At 33.9% G+C, this 22,327-nt stretch overlaps 1 pseudogene; it reads left to right on the top strand.

The window, feature by feature from the left end:
- The first annotated feature begins 7,996 nt into the window (after positions 1-7,996).
- LOC103664750 lies at positions 7,997-8,236 on the top strand (annotated as a pseudogene).
- The last annotated feature ends 14,091 nt before the right edge of the window (positions 8,237-22,327 follow it).

Genomic DNA, 22,327 nt, shown 5'->3' with positions numbered 1-22,327 from the left:
TTTAGAAGTCTCTAAGCAGTGTATGCTCTTTTGTAATCATAACTTAATTGGCTCTATTAAAGGTTTACTTTGGTTTCCAAAAATACTGATATTGAGTGAAAGAAATGCAATACCCACAATCTTCCAGTCTATGGCGTATTCTTTGAAAATATATAAATACGTTTACAAGCTGCTTTAAAATATTTGAGTTAACAGGACATCATTAAAAATAACTGCATAAGTGCAGAAATGTTATCTTTATGGCCTGAGAGAATTAAGCTACCTCTTAATACTCTAACATTTCTAATGGGGAGTGACTCATAACCAAGAGAAAAATACTGTGACTGAAATAAAGTACCTTATAAATGAGATTTTAAATTATTGGGATCTAGACTCTTTTTTTTTTCTTACATATTATCCTTAAGGGTAAATACAAGACACTGAGAGTCTATTACTACTAGTAATGATAAGAATTATAGTATAAATTATTATAATGTTTATTAATAATGTATGCACCAGATATGATGGTAATGCATACATATGCATGCTTGTGTGCACACATACCAAAAAAAAAAAAATGTTTAATTCTCACAGTTAGAATTGGAAGAGGCTCTATATTATTTTTATCTTACAATGAGAAAAATGGTTCAGACCTGTGATTTGACCAAGATCATGACCTTAATAAATGGCAGCTCTGGAGCTGGGTCAACTTTATCCAATTCGAGAATGCTTTTTCTGAACACTGTCTACAAATTATTGTATGAAAATTGGAAAGAATATTTTCTTTTTTTTCCTAAGGTCAAGCACTTAATTGGTGACCTACCCGAGGGTATAAGCTATCTATTTTTTAAAAAGAAAAAATCGTTAAACTTTTATGAGCTACAGTGAAAGAACTTGTTTATAATGACTTATTTGTGAGGGACATTGGGCTAAAGATACTTAAGAGCAAATGGTGTTTTGTCCAAACTTGGAGATTTTCTGTTAAGATTTTTCTCTGAAGAAGCTGTTCTAGAATTGTTTATGCAAATTAGCTGAGTTAGTGAAATGGATTATCATGTGCACCAACAGGGAGACATAAATTCTAGGTTTATTATTGTTGCCAATAAATAATTATATTTTTAAAAATTGTACCTCACTCTAAAGTATATTGAATCATTTACTTATATTCACTTCCAAAGCTCTTCTGAGCAGCCTGTCAGAAATCGTTGGTTTAGATATAGAGGTAGCAGGTGAAAAGGGTGTGTGAAATATTAAAATATGTATACTGCTTTATGAAGATACAGACTATAATCATAGCATTTTTCTTTTCCATGCTTAGTTTGTTGTTTACCAAAGAAACATATTCTTGGCCAGATACCTGGCAAAAGGAAAGTTACCCTGCTTTTGGTTCACAAGGAAAAATATCAAATGCTCAAAGTCACAAAAATGATAACATTCATTGGGGCTTGGCACATTTGACATATATGATTGGAACTTCGAATATACAACAATTTAAATAACAGGGAAAAGTAGTAATAGTCTATAGTGTAATTACTAAACATCGAAATCAGCAAATTTATCTGAAATATCTTTTTATTTGTCCTTGGTAAATTATCTTAAAAATTTTTGGGGAAAAATAGTATCTTACATTGACTATTAATGTAGGCATGTTTTCTTGATATACTGACAAAAAAAAAAACTTGAGATTTTTTGGAGAAATTCTGTTTTCATTGATTTTGGTTTTGTCAGAGGATCCCCACTAGACAATATTAGCAGAATAATAACAATAGTAATATTAATAATAAATTATTTCAATTGGTTGAAAAGCATTAAAAATAAGAATTCATAACCTCATAATGATATGAAAAATAATTCATGGCTACTGAAAGCCATTTTCTGCAAATGGCTAAGTATATATAAAGAGAAAGAATCAAGTATGTGTCATGTCTTTCCTCTACTGACTGTATCTAAGGGCAAAACATTTTATGAGGGCTGGTTGCTTTATATTTAAAAGAAGAGTCATGAATAATAAACTCAGGAAAACAGAAAGGTAATATTTTACAACCCTTGGTGAAAATTAATTGAACCAAGCAATAGTCATCAACATTTGCCAAGTAATTTGGTGATAGGTTGAGTTGAACTTTTTAATGAGTGGATCAGACAAACATCACCAGAACTCATTATCTCGGGTATGTTTAAATTCCAAAGGTAACTTCCAGATAAACCTTGGGTTTTAAAATTTTAAATACTGAAGAACTTTCTTCTCCAGAAATTACCAAAATAAGAGAAAAATAAGAAATTTAACATCAATATTTAACAAACCAGGAAATATCTACAGATAGTACAATATATTGTAAATTAATGAATCCCAAATGAAGTAAATATAATAGCAATAGCAAAATTAAAGCAACGATGAATATATATTATTATCGCAACACAAATATTCACTATAAGTGATCTGGAATAGCCTTTGCACAATATCTAATCTGCCACAGTAAAGACCAGTCCTTAGCCTTGACTATGGCCAAATTCCCCAAGGCCATAGACCAGGTTCCTGAAAGCAAATTGACAATATTATGCCCTTAACATTGTAGAATGAGCAGCACTTTTTTCTTACTAGAATAGACAGTAAATATTTTGTGTGTGCGTTTTCTCTCTGCAATGTTTCTGACAAAACTACAGATACCTTATCCACTGTCATAGCATTGCATACAGCAACGCTTTTAATCAAAGAACTCATTTGACAGTAAATGAAGTGGGGCAAGGGGCCCTCATTCTTGGAATTCACAGGGATTGCCATGCTCCCTATCATCTTGAAGCAGTTAGCTTAATGGAGTGGTGGAATGGTCTTTTGAAGATTCAGTTACAATGCCAGCCAGGTGGCAACACCTTGCTGGGCTGGAGCAATATCTGCCAAGATGAGATATATGCTCTAAATTAGCATCCAAAGTATGATGTTAATTTTCTCATAGCCTGAATTCATGGGTCTGGGAATCAAGGGATGGAAATGAAAATGGCTTCTCTCCCTCATATCCTGGAGATTCAGTAGCAAAGTATTTGCTTCCTGTCCCCATGACTTTAGACTCTGCTGGACTAGAGCTCTTAGTTCCAAAAGGAGGAATACTCCTACCTGGGGACACAATAATGATTCCAATAAACTAAAAATTAAAAGTGCCACCTGGTCACATTGGATTCTTCACGTGATTGGATCAATGGGAAAAGCAAAAACAAAAACAAAGACAAAACTTATTCTGATGCTGGGTGATTGATCCTGAGTATCAAGGGGAATTAGGCTGCTACTCCACAAAGGACATGAGGAGAAGGAGTGTTTCGTTCATACACACAGAAACAAACATGGTTACTTTCTCAGGGATTTATTTGGATGGCAAGACAGTTGACACAACACACCCACCCATGAATATGTATAAAGTACAATTAGTACTCACAACGAACTGGAGACTCTCATTGAGGTGAAGGGCTCATAAAGGGGTTAGATTAAAAAGGAAAGCAAGGGGTGCTCAGCACAAGAGTGTTCCCACAAATAAGCTGGAGGTTTCAACTAGTTGAAATTCCCACAGATATGCAAAATCAAAGGACATGTGATGAGCTTTTAAATTCCTGGTTTCCCAATGTGTAGCATGCAGGGATCTAAAGCTATTAATGGTGAAACATCAAAATGGAGTCAACCTCTTAATTATAATGACATCCCCAGAGCACCTCTTAGTAGTCTCTTAGCCCGTGATTAAAGCCACTGAAGAAAGGCACGACAACTCAACAACCAAGGCAGGACTAATAATAATGGCCCAGAATCTTGGGGCTCCTGGGTGGCTCATCTAGCCCCAAGTTGGGCTCCCGGATCAGTAGGGAGCATGTTTGAAGATTCTTTTCCTCTGCCTCTGCCCCCCCCCACAAATAAATAAACAAAACAAAACAAAACAAAACAAAACAAAACAAAACAATGGTCCCGAATCTTAAGGAATGAATGTTCAGTAACTCTGCCAGGCAATGAAACACAATGAATGGAGGCACTCACTAGGTATATAAGAACTATGAAATGGATAGAATTAGTCATAAATGTGAACTACGTAACCAGTTCCAGAAACTAGGACTATAACTGTTACAACAGTTATTACTTCTTCCTTATTTTGAATTGAATGTGGGTGTGTTCTTCCCCCTCCATCATTTTATCATATCATAATGTGTTTACTAGTTAACGTTCTATAATGATATTTATGTTACAGGAAGTCAAAGTGAGTCAACTAGTAACAAAGGACATCACCCAAAGACTAAAAGGGATTTGTATCCTCTTTGGGGAAGAACGGAGATGTATAATATTTGGTTATACATGGGATTTGTGTATTATCTTAGGGGAAAGCATGACATGGTTAGTGTCTTTATTGGATATTAAGTATAGTTTGAGAAGATGCATATGGGTGGCAGTGGCAAGTTGGCAAGAGTGGAGCAGAGTCCTTTGCAATATGTCAGTTTGCTAGGCTGGGCTCGGTTTCCCAGAATTCTCTCTCTCTCTCTCTCTCTCTCTCTCTCTCTCTCCCTCTTTTTTTTTAAAGATTTTATTTATTTATTTGACAGGGGGAGAGAGAGAGCACAAGCAGCCTGAGAGGCAGGCAGAAGGAGAGGGAGAAGCAGGCTCCCCGCTGAGCAGAGAGCCCGACAATGGGGGGCTCAGTCCCAGGACCCTGGGATCATGACCTGAGCCGAAGGCATGTGCTTAACCGACTGAGCCACCCAGGTGCCCCTCCCAGAATTCCATACCCAGGTGCCCCTCCCAGAATTCTCTTAAATGGATGTTTCTGGTTAGAGTGGGCTACAATAAAACATCTCTATGAGATTTGGACTATGGAAGTTAATTAAACAGCAGCAATTTTTGTAGCACACACAAATGTTGCCATTCACCTGCTAGCTCACCTCACTGGCTTGAAGCAGTGGGTAGGCATGCAACTGCCCACTCTCCTTAGGATGCTCCTCCAATTTGGCTAAATCTTGGATCAGCTGTGTGGGTTTGTCTCTGCATTCTGCAGGTTGTGCACGCCACAACAGGTCAGAGACAATAAAAGCTTACGTGATTTCCATCCATACTCGTGAACTTCAGCCCATGCTTGCGGGTGCCAGCTTTTTCTTGCTCTCCTGTACTTTACATCAATCTTTCTATCTTACCTGTGGATTTCAAGTTTCGGCATCAGAAGCTAAGACAGACCAGGGTCTAACTGCAAATGCTAAAACTATAACACTTCAAAAAGAAAAGGTGGGAGAAAATCTTCATTGCCTTAGGGTAGGCAAAGAATTCTTATGGCAATTTTTTTTTTCTTATGGCAATTTTTATACAAATTATTACCAAAATTGTTTAAATTGACTTCAATGTATTTAATAAGACATCCGGTTCTTCAAAAACCACCACAGATGAAGTGAAAGGCAACTAAATACTGGGAGAAAATAACTGCAATATGCCTATTTTACAAAAACTTCATCTCAAAAAAAATACAAAGAATATTTGCAACTCAACAATGAGAAGACAACCCACCTAAATAAAACAAGGTAAAATATATCTACAAATAATGCAGAAATAAAATAGATGAAAAACCAGTAGTTATAGAAAAATATATTCAGTAGCATTTGTCATTAAGAACATACATTTTTAAAGCCACAATGAAACACCATTACATATTCATTAGAATGGCTGAAATGAAGAAAGAGTGACAACACCAAATGTTGGCAAAATATTAGTTACAAAGAATTCCTGGAAATGGCACTGTGGAAAACAATTGGGCACTTTTTTACAAGTTAAACATACACATACCTTGTGACTCAGTATATATTCCTAGATATTTATGCAAGAAAGAGAAATTCACAGAACTATAGGCAATTTATAAAAACAAACTCCCATTGTCCATTGGTCAAGTGAGTTAATAGCTAGTAGAAGGCCCAACATGCCAGGGTCACTCAGAGTTGGTTCCTTTTTAGTTTAAGCTAAAACAATACAGTCACTTTTAATATCCCTTAGACAAGTGCTCCTATAATGGAACATTCTTTACAAGATAATCTTCATTTTATTCTGAGAATATGTTTCAGAAATGTTTTGTTTGATTTGAAATTGATCCAGTCAGATTATAATACCAAGTACAGTTCTTTACTTATGGTGCTTTGTTTCTTAAAAAGACCACAATTTAAATGACTACTAGGGCAATTTATAATTTATCATCTAAAATCATTTTTATTTAGTGTTTATTGTTGTTGTTTCTAAATGCCTAATACTTCTGAAGTTAAATTTAAATATTGAGGATAGGAGTATGTATTTAGACCCAGGTGGATATATGTTAATAGTTTTTATAGATATATTATTAAATAACAGTGTGTAGGAAAAAAGGAGAATAAATATACCGAGGTTTTCCTTTGATACCTATTCAGTATATTAGATTTAGTTTGTTTATGAGTATATATTGAGGCTGACTGAGATAAATTGAGCAATATGTCCAATTTTTCCTTATAGCATTAAAATAGGCTACTATGCAATACCTATATTTGAATATTGGTTAAAGCACTATAAGTGCATCATTTGGAATTTACAGAAGTCTCACAAAATTTAATTCACTACTTAATATTCTGAATCAATTAGGAAGGAGAGACAAACTGTAATAAAAAATTTACTGTACATTTAAGTGTAAGATCAAATATAAGAGGGTTTTTCTTTTTATTTGGGTCAGATGTTCCTAAAATTACACATAAGAATTAAAATTGTTAATTTATCAGCTACCATATATATATATATATATATATACACACACACACACACACACACACACACACACACACAAGTGGGGAGGAGTTATAATTGATTTAATTATGTTTTTGTAGTAAAATCTGTATTTTGAAATTAGTGTTTTATAACACTTTAAATTTCAAAGCAAGAGGCTACTTTTGCAGTTGTCAATGTTCTTAGGTTTTCATCCCAAGGTAACTGTACAGAGGAGAGGGAAATATCCAGGTTTTGAAACAGAACCATTGTGCTCCTTTTTATAATTCTGCACTCCCTCTTAAACGGCAGGATTCTGAGACCATATGTAAATCACTGCCTTCTATGCAGAAAAGCACAGGAGGCCCACAGGTCACCAGGGAAGGTTACTGATGCCCATTGTCTCTCACAATTTCTGTGGGGTTGGAACAAAATTAGAAATACACAGAACTGTTTTATCTTAAAAATTTCTCTTTATTTTACAGATTTAAGGAAAATGCTGGAACACATTAGGAATGTATGAAACATATCACGCAGACACAATAGTTTATGCTACAATATATACACAAGGAACAAACGATTGCCTGCAAGGATGTTTTTATATATATTGAAAAAGGTCATGACTGTTGGACATTAAAACAAATTAATTTTTAGGCCAAGCTATGTGGTGCTATTAGGACAATAAGTTTCCTTTTAGAGACATGTATTTAACTTCTGATTATATTTTCATATTCACCTCCTATTTTATGTATACTGGAAATTTCCTTAAAAATCCATTATTTAGTCACCCTGATGCTCTAGTAGTTATCTTTTCATTCTTTTTCTTTAAGGATTTTATTTATTTATTTATGCAAGAGCAGGGGTAGGGACTGAGGTCAAGGGAGAGAGAACTTTCTCAAGCAGACTCCATGCTAAACCCAGAGCCTGAGGTGGGCCTCAATCTCACAACCGTGAGATCATGACCTGAACCAAAATCAAGAGTCAGAGCCTTAATGACTGAGCCACCCAGTTGTCCCAGTTATCTTTTCAATCACCAGAGTTTTAGACTGTGAGAGCTATAATTGATCATATAATGACTATTTCATTAACCCACTTACTCATTATATTCTCAAGTATAACATATGCAAATCTCTAAGTAAACAGAATATACACTCTTAAAACAAAATAATGTAACTGACAAGATGTCAAATCCGTTTTATATAAGCTGTCAAGTCTTTGCCTTGGCCTGACCTGAATGTGTGGTCTGCCAGGTCCACTCTTCATGTCTTCCTTGCTCCGTCTGTCCACAGGATGGTGCACGAGCAGATCTACTATTTGGACAGGTACTTCCACAAGTACCACAAGTACGGGCATGTCATATAACCCAGAGAACTTTCCAAACAAGTACCAACAACCCATCTGATGTCTGAAGAGGAGTGGAGGAGACTTGGCGTCCAACAGACTCTAGGCTGGGTTCATCACATGACTCACAAACCACAACCATATATTCTTCTCTTCAGACCACCTCTTCCAAAAGATCAACAAAAATGAAGTATATTTAGAGACCATCAATTAAATATTTTCCAGAAAGTCTTAATGTATATGTGTATATAAGGTGGTACTCAGTGAATACTTGAAAATATACAAACAATTTGTCCATACCTGTGCATGAGCTGTATTTTTCACAACAACAGAGCTCAGTTGAATGCAACTGCAAGTAGGTTACTCTAAGATGCTTAAGATAAAATTTCTTCTAGTTGGTTTTTCTCTTAATATAAGGGCCTGTTTGACTTTGCCTGTTAACTTTTGTTAAATAAAAGTTGTAAGTTGCATTTATAAAAAAAAATCTGTTTTGTATAACTGTAAATGTGTAAGATGCCTTTTTTTGCCAAAAGTCATGTTTTTATAAACATATATGTAATAAATATATAAATTATATATAATAAATATATAAATTATAAATATATTCATTATAATACATAAATATATGTAACAAAAACCATTTTATTTACATATACATAATAAAACTGAATTCACTGACTGCATTTGTTTAAAGCTGAAGACCTCTCAAAGATTTTAATTGTTTTATTTATGAATTTGGGTGGTGGAAATCCAACGTATAATATGAATTCATTACAGTATCAATCAATCAGTCCAGACCCTAATTGAAAATAGAACAAAAGATTTGTGGGTGGGGTGTTCAAAACTATAGAGAATCAAGAATAAGGATTACAGTGGACCTCTTGACAGAGACCATGTAAATAAAAGGAGAGTAAAGTGAAATATTTAAAAAGTGTTAAAAGAAAACAAAAACAAAAGGATAACAAAAAACCTAGAATTCTTAGAATTCTTTATCCAGCAAAAATACCATTCAAAAGGAAAGCAGAAATAAAGACTTTCCATACCTCGAGTTTGAACTCCATGAGTAAAGAAACCAAGTCATGTGGTCTGACAAAACCCCAGTGCATAAAATTGCATCCAATGCATAATTTGCTCTAAAAATTGCTTATGGAAGGAAAGAGGTGGGCAACATAGAAAGGCAGGTAAGAAGGCAGAAGGAAGAAGAGATGGAGGGAAGGAAGAAGGGAGTGAAATTGATGTACCACATAAATCTTGATGTATGCCTTGAGTAAATTGATTCATGCTGGCTCATTTACTCAGAGAGGTTAAAATGGAATGGAATAAGTTGGGAGATCTTTTTGTTTGTTTTCTATTTAGTTTTTGAGATATTTTAAGGTAGTTATCACAGGTATCTGACAATTGATGTAGACATCTAGATGGGTAATACACTTCTCATCTTCATTTATCTGTTTATAGTATTAATTAGCTTTAAACATGAATAAGATCATTTGGGAAAGAGTAGAGAATTAGAAGTTTTCTTAAGAACAAACCTTGAAGAATTTTAGTTTTTAATCATTAGGTGGAAATATATAGATAGCTATATAGGAAGCTATAAATTAGTTGCAAAAACTATTTTTTGTGTTTATAAGCTATAGAACAGTTGCAACACACACCCTAACTGAAGTACATTTTTAAGAAAAAGAAAGTCAACATTGACTACAGAAAACTGTTTCATTTGCATTACACTACAGCACTAAACTTGGTTTAGGAGTAAGTAGTACTACATCTGTCAATGCGGCTAAATATTTGCTCGGAGTTACCCACGCATTACAGAAGAAAGGGAAAGACACAGAACTTGAGATAAATAGCTTTTTTTTAAAAAAGTATCAGAAGAGGTAAGAAAAGCTGGCTAAGTCTACCTCTCTATCCTAAAATTAATTTGAATTGAGGCTGAAACAGTAGGGATATAGCCTACACATCACTAAGCTCTGCCCAGAGGTTGGATGCCAATTTCCCCCTGCAACTGGGAAGCTGAATCTTCGATGAGCTATGAGTTGGAGAAATGAAGCAGATACTTCTGTTCAGAGATATTGAGAAGTGGAGGGAATGTCCTCTAACTAGTGTCCTACTGACCTCATCGGGAGGGAAAAAACAAATCTTTATTGAAGGAATGTTTCCCTAGTATAGACTTGTAGGAGTTGCAAATACTCAAAAGTGTGGATTTGCAAAGACGGCATAAGATAAGGCAATCCACTATAAGTGAAATTTGGCTGGAGATGGAAATAATATGTTTAAAATACCAAAGTCTGAGTGAATTAAAGTTACGATGTAAAGACTGTAAAGGACATATACATGAAAATTTTGAAGAAATAAAAGAGGCAATCAAAAATATTCCTTCAAAAGATAACCAGAAATTAGACAGCTCTCTTAAAATGGATTTTCTATATGTAAAGTATGTAACTCAATATATTAGTTAAACAGCATATTAAAATGAACTAAAACAGGAAAGAGCAAAACAAATGAAATGTATCCAAAGATAATTGAGTGTCAAAGGCATAGAGATACAGAAGGTGAAAAACATAGTAAGATATATGAAGGATAAATTGAAATTTAATGTCTACATCAGCATCTTAGACGTAGAGAGTAGAAGGAATGGAAATAGAATAATATTTTAAAAGATAATGTTTGGGGTTTACACTCTTTCTGAAACAGGATTAATAAAGGAACTCAAGCCTGAACACACCATGAGAAATTATAAATCACCAAACACAAAAACAAATATTTAATACAGCCATGAAGAGAGAGATTATGTGAAATGAGTAAAAATTAAGACTGCAGCAAGGATAGATGACCCAAACAGAGGAATACTGTCATCAAAATGTCAAGAGAAAATGAGTATTAATCTAGAATATGTAACCTAATATTTTCCTTGTATCTCTCTGGGTTTAGTCACACTTCATGCTCTGGGTTTCTGGGAGTTTTTGATGAGAATCAACCAGCTATCTTGGGCTCTACCTTTACTTTGTTTCAGCCCTTGATGGTCTTCAGCTGGAAATCAGAGGATGGAGGCATGGAAGTCCTTAGGTTTTCTCTCCATGGGTTCATAGATGATGGAGCTCCTTCTTTCAAAGTTCTCAAATCATTTTCATTGGTCCTTTCCTACAGCTATAGCCATTCCTAGTTCTAGTTTCCTACCTCATCAACTCTTCAAGCCTTGAGGTAGGAACTTCTCCCTGACGTTTCCAGACCTGGAATGCTACACTTAGCTGATTTTCATTATCTGATCACACCTTGGTACATAGTCTGCTCTGTATTTCCATTTGAGTATGCATTTTGTTTCTATCATAACACCCAAAATAATATTATATTTTAAGATTTAAATAGCAATACATACTGATAACAGAGTTTACTGCCAGAAAATTTAATAAGGGGATATCTAGAGGAAAAATTTAAGAAGGAAAAATTTAAATAATATAAAATAAAAAGCTATAGGGGGGGCCTGGGTAGCAAAGTCGGTTAAGCAATCAATTCTTGGTTTCAGCTCAGGTCATGATCTAAGGGACATGGGATCAAGCCCCACATCGGGCTCCACACTCACCATGGAGTCTGCTTGATATTCTCTCTCCCTTTCCCTTTGCTCCTTCTTCTTATGCTGTCTCTCTCAAATAAACAAATATTTTTTAAAAAGCTACATAAAAATTCTTTAGAAATTTTTGTAAATCATCTGAATTAAAGTCTAGTGTCTATAACAAAATAAAAACAATACTAATAAAAACACTCAATATTCTATGAGGATAAAAGAACTCAAATGCTGACCACAAAAATTAAGGTATTTGGATAAAGATGATCATAGTTAAAATGTTCTAACATTTTTATTACTGAGGAGAGACAATTAAATTTCAATTTTGCAAAAATAAATAATAAAAAATAAAATAAATTTCAATTTTGCTAAGTTAAATATGTGTGGCAGAATTCTGAATCTATTACTAGACATTCTATGTACAAATTATAAATAATAGATATAAATAAATATGAAATAAGAAAAAAGAAAACAGACAAGATTCAATTATCTCAAAAAAATGAACAGGTGAAAAAAGAGGAAAAAAGAAGTATAGACAAAAAATCACAAATGAGCCACAAAAAGACCAATACTGCATAATTCCCCTGAAGGTATCTAAAATAGTGAAACTAATAGCATCAAATTGTGGAATAGGGGGCGCCTGGGTGGTTCAGTCTGTTAAGCGTCTGCTGGTCCTGATCCCAGAGTCCTAGGTTCGAGGCCCCACATTGTGCTCCCAGCTGCATGGAGATCCTGCTTCTCCCTCCCCACCTCCCCCTAGCTCGTGCATGCTCTCCCTCGATCTCAAATAAATAAATAAATAAATAAATAAATAAATAAATAAATAAATAAAATCTTAAACTAAAAATTGTGGAATAGTTGGTGCCAGGGCCTAGGGGAGGGAAAAATGTGGAGTCATTACCCAGAAGGCATGAAGTTTCAGAAACATGATAAATAAGTTCTAGAAATCTTCTGAGTAATATTGTACCTATAACATATGCCTAAAGTTTTGTTAAAAGGGTTGGGGTTAAGTGTTCTTACCACAATGAAATAGATTCTAAAAAGTTATATTTTATCTAAACAGTTGTAAGAAAAAGTAGAAATGATTCAATAGTTTTACTAACTGCTGAAGGAAATAAAGCAGAATTTTATATCAACTCAGACTGAAAATCAGTTATGTATAGATAGTATGTTATGGGTTGCTTATGAAAGAGAGGCACAGAGAAGGAAGGACATGTTACTTTTTTTTTTTTTTCCCTGATGACAATGAACGGAGTCAGAAGCCAAAATGAAAAACAATATGTAGTAAGAATAGTATAAAAAATAGAAGCCTCCTTTTGGACAGGATATATCATAGATGTGAAGAGATGGTCAGGAATTCATAAAATGTCATTATAGATTCATTCATATAGGTGAACGTACCTTAGAGGAACATGGTTCTTCTTTATTATGTCCTCAACAACCTGACTTTCTGAGTCCTCTTTATTTTCCTGGGAAACTACATTGGAAACGAGGAACCTCCATACTCAGTGGGCTGGAAAAGTGACGATCTTCGTTTTGTTAGGCAGTCAGCGAAGGGGGAGTGTATCTATCATGGTAGAACTAAGCACAAAAATGTGGATCTTAGAAAGTCTCACTTCTAAATTGTAAGTAAAATAAGCGTCCCACAAATCGTGTCCAATACCAATATTTAACCTAGCATCGTGGGTTGTCTCGCTTAATCTCCCTGTAGGCTGAGCTGTAGAGTTATGACAGGGTCTCTGAAGGCTGAGAAGCAGGGAAAGATGTCTAGACTCTCACTGTGGGACTCATAAAACACATACATGATATTTCAAACACCACAGCTGGGAAGCTTTAAACAATTCAGGAATGAACATTCTTTACTTACAGAAATGAAAACCAAAATAGACAGGCTATTCTTGGTCAGGTTCTCTATGTACCATTTTGTTGATATAACCGAGCATGACTGCAAATTCAGGCAGTACTTACGTTAACTTTTGTTTATCACTCTGTGCCTCCTAAGTATTGAAGTACCCAGGAATTGCTTACGTAGGTTGCACAGATAAGTCAAAATCCTATATGGCAGAAACTTTAAATTGTTCCCACTTATTTTTTTCCCCTTGTTTATTATATCTGCTTCATTCCAAAAAGAATTTGAGGCAGTAATGTATCATTTAGTTACTGATACATAAGTTACAAATGACAATTTAGCTGCTGGGGAGTTTATAATAATAACCAAACAAAAAATGAATGGTAAGGATTTTTCTCCATACATGTCCCCATAAATAATTGTAATCTACCATGAATTAATAAAATAAAATAAGCATTTTAAAAGAGGAAAAACAAAGTTCTATTTTTACCATCTTTTAACCATTGATTATGACTTTTTAAATAGCTCTTATTTATATGCTAATAAAGTTGAGTAAAAATTCTGTTATCTGCACAATGGCACTACTTTTTACAGTGCATTTCAGTGTATTAAATTTTAAGAAATATAAATTTTTCTGAAGGACTAACTATAAAGAGGTAAATAAATATTTTAATATGATATATTTCTTACAAAATTATCTTTAAGATTTCATATTTCTTTATCTAATGTCCTATATATATAAATTAAAATCTTTTAAAAATGTTTTTATTCTTTTCATAAATATAAAACTAACTACTGTTTTGTCTCATTAATGTGTTGTGTTATATTTATGGACATGATATAATTGTAATTTTTATTGTATTACATTTGCATGGTATCTTCAGATGTAGTTGTTGGCTTTACAATTTCGGAAACTCAGTTTTATCTTTTCAGCATGAATTATCAATCTCTAGAGGAGGGGAAATTCACTAGTGAAAGGAATTTGAGACTGGCTGATAAGGTAAAATGGCAATTTGTCTATTTAAAATATGTTACAAATATCATCTGATCACTAGAATGGAGAGGCAGTAAATTTATGATCCCCAAAAGTAGTGTAAGTATAAAGATAGCTCAGTACTGATGGAGCAGAAGAAATAAATGTGACTTATCTTAAGGTAAATTTCCATCCTCTTACTTTCCTCTGGTGAATTTCCCTTCTCTATTTCAGGGATGAATCTGTTGCTTATGAACAAACCGTGAGTTTAAGGTTTGGGAAAACTTCGAGACCAAAAACCAATAGATGATTTTTAGCTTACTTTTTCTGATACATTAGAAAGCCCATCATTTTTCTCTGTTTAGGGGTAAAAAGCATGTAAGAGTTTTCAGGATTGTATATTACTTTGCCTCAGTCATAGTCATATGTATAATTCTATTTTAGAAAAACATCCTGATTTGCACACACACAAAGTCACCTACAAACCATAGCTAAAGATGTATTAATTTTGAAAACATCCCCCACCTCCATTTTTAAAGTAAATCCTGGTTATTGTATCAAAAGTGACAATTCCTAAACTTATATTCATACTTTAGAGCTTTCTTGTGTCTGGAATTTAAAGGCAATCATGATTTAACTGCATACATATTTATTTGATCTTTTAAATTTTCAACAAAACAGTTTTGTGTGGTTTTTTTTTTTTTTTTTTTTTAGGTTAACAATACACTGTAAAATTATTTGTTGTCTTAAGCAAGTAGATTGCCTCAATTTATATCTGGTATGTTATTGTCAAGACCAGTAGATTTTTGTAAGTCACTAACGTGAAGAATTAAACCTGTAAGTAGGTAAGGAAAATTAAATAAAATACAGTGTCTGTAGGCATATGCTTGGCTTTGGTGATTGATATGTTAATTAGGTAGAATGGAGTGATTATTTCACTCTTTCTCTCTCTCTTTATATATATATATAGAAACATCACATTGTATACTTGTACTTCTTAAACGTATACAATTTTTATTTATCATTTTCCTCAATATAGGTGGGGGAAATGTATAGGATATCTTTAGAATAGTCGTAGAAGGCATTCTTGTAGAATATTGCTCCCTTTGGTTGTAGTTCAGATGTGTATAAAATACTCAATTGGTATAAACTACCAACTGATGACTAGCGATGTCTCCAAACCCGATGGTGTAGAATTGAGCAGTAGAAGTTTTCGAATTAATATTGGATATTTACAAGGACTTCCTCTTGTGCAGGAATTTTTTTTTTTTTAAAGAAGATACAAATCGTTTACTTAGCTATAGGCTTAAAACGACTTACCATTTGTCTCCACAGCTAGGAAAATAAGTGTTCTCATCAACAATAATCTCAAATTGTGTGATTCTCTAAAGAGAGCTATGAGCGGTTGGTGAGGTAAATCAATAATTGCATGAATTGCATGTGTTGGTTGCACCCAAGAAGGAAGTATTATTTTGTAATACATTCAAAAATTGTGGTCTGTCTTAGATCATTCTTTGGAATAGAGAGAAAAAAGATTTTTATTTTATTTCTTTTTAAAACTCTGGATAACCAGTCTCAAAAAAAAAAAAAAAGTCAGACTACTCAGTGGTCAGCTAATAAAAATGAGGGGAGACAACATTGATTTTTTAAAAGTAGTATTTCTTAGTTTTTTCAGAAATAAAGACTATGACGTGGAGAGAGGATGGAATCCTTTGATTAGGAAAAAACATGTTAGATATATAAATAATGATATTCCATCTATAATGTTTCTACTAAATTATACTTTCCTCCACCCAATGTTTCCAATATTGAAGTAGCCCATTCTCTTCCCAAGGCAAATTATTTCTCATGTAGAATCCTCAGACTATTTAAAGAGATTAAGTAACTTATCAAAGACCTAGGAGGAAAATTAGTACTAAAATTATTACATATTAATTCTAAATAATTAATTTTAATAAAGAGTAATTATGAAAAATTAATTTTTAATACTTTCATTTCACATGCTATATTGACTTGGAAGATGTAATAGTTTAGTTTTGGACTGAATGAAGAAAGAACAATTAATTATTTTAATAATACCTCAATGTACACAGTCTAGTCATTTCACTTGAATAAGGATTTTTAAAATAATCTTGAAACTTCTCAGACAATTAACTATTCTACTAAGAGAAGAATCTTTTAACTATTTTCATGCATGCTTGGCCTTTAATTTAAATATAGTGTTGTTTTCAGCAAAGTTATTTTTTACAACCTTACTGATTAGGCAGTGAATGTTTAAGTTTTAAGATAACTAATGCAGCTCTCTTATGATGTAATGAAAAAATTATTTCATTTGTGCTGTTACTTTAGTGTGTGACGATATGCTTTCTTCTGCATTATTTGTATATAATTCTTTCCAGAGTTTTATAGGAGAACAAGTTATGTCTAGTTCTACTTATGAAACTCTCCATATATCCTGTCATGTGGGTATAGATTGCTATCCTCTCTGATAACAATTCTGTTAAAAATATTCATCACTTCATATATAATAGTTCAGAAGCAAATTGGCAAAACTGAACAAGAAGTCACCTGTGATATTCCATAGCAATAAATTTTAAATATTTCTCTCCAACTCTCTCTGTCTCCCTCTCTTTTCTCTCCATCTCTCTTTCCTTCTCTCTTCCTTCTTCAGCAAGGCTGATGTCTTTCCAATACAAATTCTAAATTAAATAAAATAACATGTTTTTTAAAAGCACAGATAAGATTGTGATAAAAATACATAACATAATAAAAAATTATTTTTAAAAAAAGATTGTGATAAAAATAAGATAAAAAACTGGAGGCCAAAAAAAAAAAAAAAAAAAAAAAAAAAAAGAAAGAAAGAAAGAAAGAAAGAAAGAAAAGAAAAAGAAAGAAAATTAAAAACCAGGATGAGAAACCAGTATTCTTAAGGATTTCTGACTTGGACAACCAGTATCTTGAGTTTATATCAAAGTCAGAGACCAGTTCTTCACCCCGTGTTAAATTTTTATTTGGGACTAAGATGCCTGATTAAATCTTAAAACTTTAAAGTATGGGGCACCAGGGTGGCTCATTGTTTAAGCATCTGCCCTCAGCTCAGGTCATGATCCCAGCATTCTGGGATCAAGCCCCGCATTGAGCTCCCTGTTCAGCGGGAAGCCTGCTTCTCCCTCTCCCACTTCCCCTGCTTGTGTTCCCTCTCCCGTTGCCGCTCTCTGTCAAATAAATAAATAAAATCTTTAAAAATAAATAAATAAATAAATAAATAAATAAATAAATAAATAAATGGAAAATTCCATTGGTAAATTGAGTAGACAAATATTCAGCCTATTAATAGAGGGGAAATTAGTGACTTTGGACAATTCTTAGTTTTGGAACTTTCCATCCACTATCTTGGATGCAAATACATGTAGTCCAGTGAAGTGAAATCCATATCAAGAAATGATAATAAAATAAAATCTTAGGAGGATGTTACCTGTGTAACAAAATGCAAAATCCTTTCAGAAAAGATGCAAATTAAAATTAAAAAATTTAAAACCCACATAGAAGGATTTCCTGCAAATTAGCTCATAATTCAGAAATAAAAATATAATAGTAATTATTACACCATAAATTAGTTCAACATCTACAAAAAATAAAAGATTCATTTCTTGTATATCTTTAGATAATAAACTATGACATAGACTCTATAGAAAGTTTAAAGTAAGGATACCTAGGACACCATTAAAATAGTCAAGAAAGTTTCAAAAAGAATTTTTTAAAAGTCCTATAAATGATGAATATAGTTATTTTAAATTTTTAAAAGAAACGTTAGATCATAAATGTTTTAAATTAAACTGAGAAGTTTAATGAACTGAAACATAGTTTTGGGAAAATTACTCACAATTCAGCATAGAGAGGAAAAGAAAATACAATATGGGTGATAAGACTTGGAAGCTCAAATAAACAGTTGGAACATTTATCTAATCTGAGGTCAAAAAGATTAAGAGGATATGTAATAATTTAATGAAATAAAGCTAAGAATTTTTAGAGGTGATAAAATGACAAACCTTTGAGTTCATAACAGAGTAAATAAATAAAATGAAAACAAACTTAACATTGAACTTGTACAATCTCAAAACAAAGCAAAGATGGCACAAAGATAGGTAGTTATGATGGAATAATGCTAGGACAAATAGAAGACCTTTTATTACTAATAACTGGAGCCAGAAAACAATGGAATAATATCTTAAGAATGTTGGAGCAAAAGGAATTTTCAGTATGAGATTTAGTTACCAAATAAGCTACTCCTGTCATTTTTATAGAGTTAAAAGAAGACAAAACATTTCAGATATAAATATTTTTTAACTTAAAGGAAGCAAAGACAAGGACAATTTTCTTGTGGATGTAAGAGTAAAACTTCTTGAAATAAGTACTATGATGTCTATCTGGTTTACTTAAAATAGACCCAGAAGAAAAAGCAAGATCCAAGAAAGAAACTTCTTTGGGTATAGGCAAACATATTGGCATTGATTCTTTTGAACAAATGTTAGAATAGTATCATTACTCCTCTATTCTAATCAACTATACATTTTCATGAAAATATGAATAAATCTAGTTTAAGTGTCTGACCCTGCACAACACAACATAAAATTATCATCAGGTCAGAGATAATCCTTGACAATTCAGATTTTCATTCAGAATCTAACATTATGAGTTGGCACATTGTCTCCTTGGTGAGATACCTCATTATCCTGCCCCAGGCACTGGCAACAATACCTTCCATAGACAAGGTAAATACACAAATATGGAAACCACAGTAAGTTTCAGATGCCAAGACTAGTGTTTTTTTCTCAGATTCAAGGGCTCGATTTTATATTAATCAGATTTTCTGGCTTCTTGTGGGCACGTGCTCCTTGTTTACCTTCAAGTTACCCAGAACTTCTGGGAATAAAAATCCAAGGGGGCATTTGGAGTTTATTTTTGTGTATGGTGTGAGATAGTGGTCAAGTTTCATTCTTTTGCATGTAGCTGTCCAATTTTCCCAGCACCATTTATTGAAGAGACTGTCTTTTTCCCACCGGATGTTTTTTCCTGCTTTATCAAATATTAGTTGCCCAAAGAGCCGAGGGTCCATTTCTGGGCTCTCTATTCTGTTCCATTGGTCTATGTGTCTGTTTTTGTGCCAGTACCATGCTGTCTTTGTGATCACAGCTTTGTAGTACAGCTCGAAATCCGGCATTGTGATGCCCCCGGCTTTGTTTTTCCTTTTCAACAGTTCCTTGGAGATTCGGGGCCTTTTCTGTTTCCATACAAATTTAAGGACTGTTTGTTCCAGTTCTTTGAAAAATGTCCTTGGTATTTTGATCGGGATAGCATTGAAAGTGTAGATTGCTCTGGGTAGCATGGACATTTTAACTATGTTAATTCTTCCGATCCATGAGCATGGAATATCTTTCCATCTTTTTATGTCTTCCTCAATGTCTTTCAAGAGTGATTTATAGTTTCTAGAATATAGGTCCTTTACGTCTCTGGTTAAGTTAATTCCAAGGTAACGTATGGTTTTTGGTGCTATTGTAAATGGGATGGATTCCCTAATTTCTCTTTCTTCGGTCTCGTTATTCGTGTATAGAAATGCAACTGATTTCTGAGCATTTATTTTGTATCCTGCCACGTTACTGAATTGCTCTATAACTTCTAATAGTTTGGGAGTGGCTTCTTTTGGGTTTTCCATATAGAGTATCATGTCATCTGCGAAGAGAGACATTTTGACTTCTTCTTTGCCGATTTGAATACCTTTGATCCCTTTTTGTCGTCTGATTGCTGTTGCAAGGACTTCTAGTACTATGTTGAATAATAGTGGCGAGAGTGGGCATCCTTGTCGAGTTCCTGATCTTAAGGGAAAGGCTTCCAGCTTTTCCCCATTGAGAATAATATTTGCAGTAGGCTTTTCATAGATGGCTTTTATGAGATTGAGAAATGTACCTTCTATTCCTACACTCTGAAGGGTTTTAATCAGGAAAGGATGCTGTATTTTGTCAAATGCTTTTTCGGCATCGATTGAGAGGATCATATGGTTCCTGAGTCTTTTCTTGTTGATATGATGTATCACGCTGATTGATTTGCGAATATTGAACCACGCTTGCATCCCAGGTATGAATCCCACTTGATCGTGATGGATAATCCTTTTAATGTACTGTTGGATTCTATTAGCAAGTATCTTGTTGAGGATTTTGGCGTCCATATTCATTAGGGAAATCGGTCTGTAATTCTCCTTTTTGAGGGGGTCTTTGCCTGGTTTGGGGATCAAGGTAATATTGGCCTCATAGAATGAGTTTGGTAGCTTTCCTTCTGTTTCTATTTTTTGAAATAGCTTTAGGAGAATAGGTATTATTTCTTCTTTGAATGTTTGGTAGAATTCCCCAGGAAAACCGTCCGGGCCTGGAGTTTTGTTATTTGGAAGGTTGTTTATCACTGACTCAATTTCTTCATAATTAATTGGCCTGTTTAAGGAATCAATTTCTTCCGGTTTCAATCTTGGTAGTTTATAGGTTTCCAGGAAGGATTCCATCTCTTCCAGATTGCTTAGTTTATTGGCATATAGCTGTTGATAAAAATTTCTAATAATCCTTCCAATTTCAATGGTGTTCGTCGTGACCTCTCCTTTTTCATTCATAATTTTAATAATCTGGGTCCTTTCTCTTTTCTTTTGGATAAGTCTTGCCAGTGGTCTGTCAATTTTATTGATTCTCTCAAAGAACCAGCTTCTAGTCCTGTTGATCTGCTCTACTGTACTTCTGGTTTCTGCTTGATTGATTTCAGCTCTAATTTTGGTCAACTGCTTCCTCGTGCGTGGATTAGGCCTGTCCCTCTGTTGCTGTTCCAGCTTCTTGAGGTGAGAATATAAAAACTGCATTTTAGATTTTTCTATTCTTTTGAGTGAGGCTTGGATGGCTATGTATTTCCCCCTTAGGACTGCCTTTGCAGTATCCCATAGGTTTTGGACTGTTGTATTTTCATTCTCATTGGTCTCCATAAATTGTTTAATTTGATTTTTGATTTCCTGGTTTATCGAGTCATTCCTGAGCAGGATGGTTCTTAGTCTCCAAGTGTTTGAGTTTCTTCCAAATTTTTCCTTGTGGTTGAGTTCCAATTTCAGAGCGTTGTGGTCTGAGAATATGCAGGGGATAATTTCAATCTTTTGGTATCGGTTGAGACCTGTTTTGTGTCCCAGAACATGGTCTATTCTTGAGAATGTTCCATGGGCATTAGAATAGAATGAGTATTCTTTGGTTCTGGGGTGTAGTGTTCTATATATATCTATGAGGTCCAACTCGTCGAGTATGGCATTCAAAGCCTTTGATTCTTTGCTTAGTTTTTGCCAGGGTGTTCTGTCTATTTCTGAGAGTGGAGTGTTGAGGTCCCCTACTATTAATGTATTTTTATTTATATGTCTCTTTATTCTGGTTAAGAGTTGGCTTGTGTATCTTGCTGCTCCCCTGTTGGGGGCATATATATTTATAATTGTCATATCCACTTGTTGAATACTTCCCTTAAGAATAATATAGTGCCCTTCTGCATCTCTAACTATAGTCTGTAGTTTAAAATCCAATTTATCTGATATGAGAATTGCTACCCCAGCTTTCTTTTGAGGTCCATTTGCGTGAAAGATGGTACTCCATCCCCTTACTCTCAGTCTGAATGCATCTTTGGGTTCGAAATGAGTCTCTTGTAGACAGCTTCAACAGATGACTGGATTAAGAAGTTGTGGTCCATATATACAATGGAATATTACTCAGCTATCAGAAAGAACGAGTTCTCAACATTTGCTACAACATGGACGGCACTGGAGGAGATAATGCTAAGTGAAATAAGTCAAGCAGAGAAAGACAACTATCATATGATTTCTCTCATCTAGGG

This window comes from Ursus maritimus, unplaced genomic scaffold (assembly GCF_017311325.1).
Source record: "Ursus maritimus isolate PB19 unplaced genomic scaffold, ASM1731132v1 scaffold_15, whole genome shotgun sequence".
Taxonomy (NCBI): Eukaryota; Metazoa; Chordata; class Mammalia; order Carnivora; family Ursidae; genus Ursus; species Ursus maritimus.
Note: the sequence above shows the minus strand (reverse complement) of the source record. Positions and strands in the feature narration are given on the sequence as shown.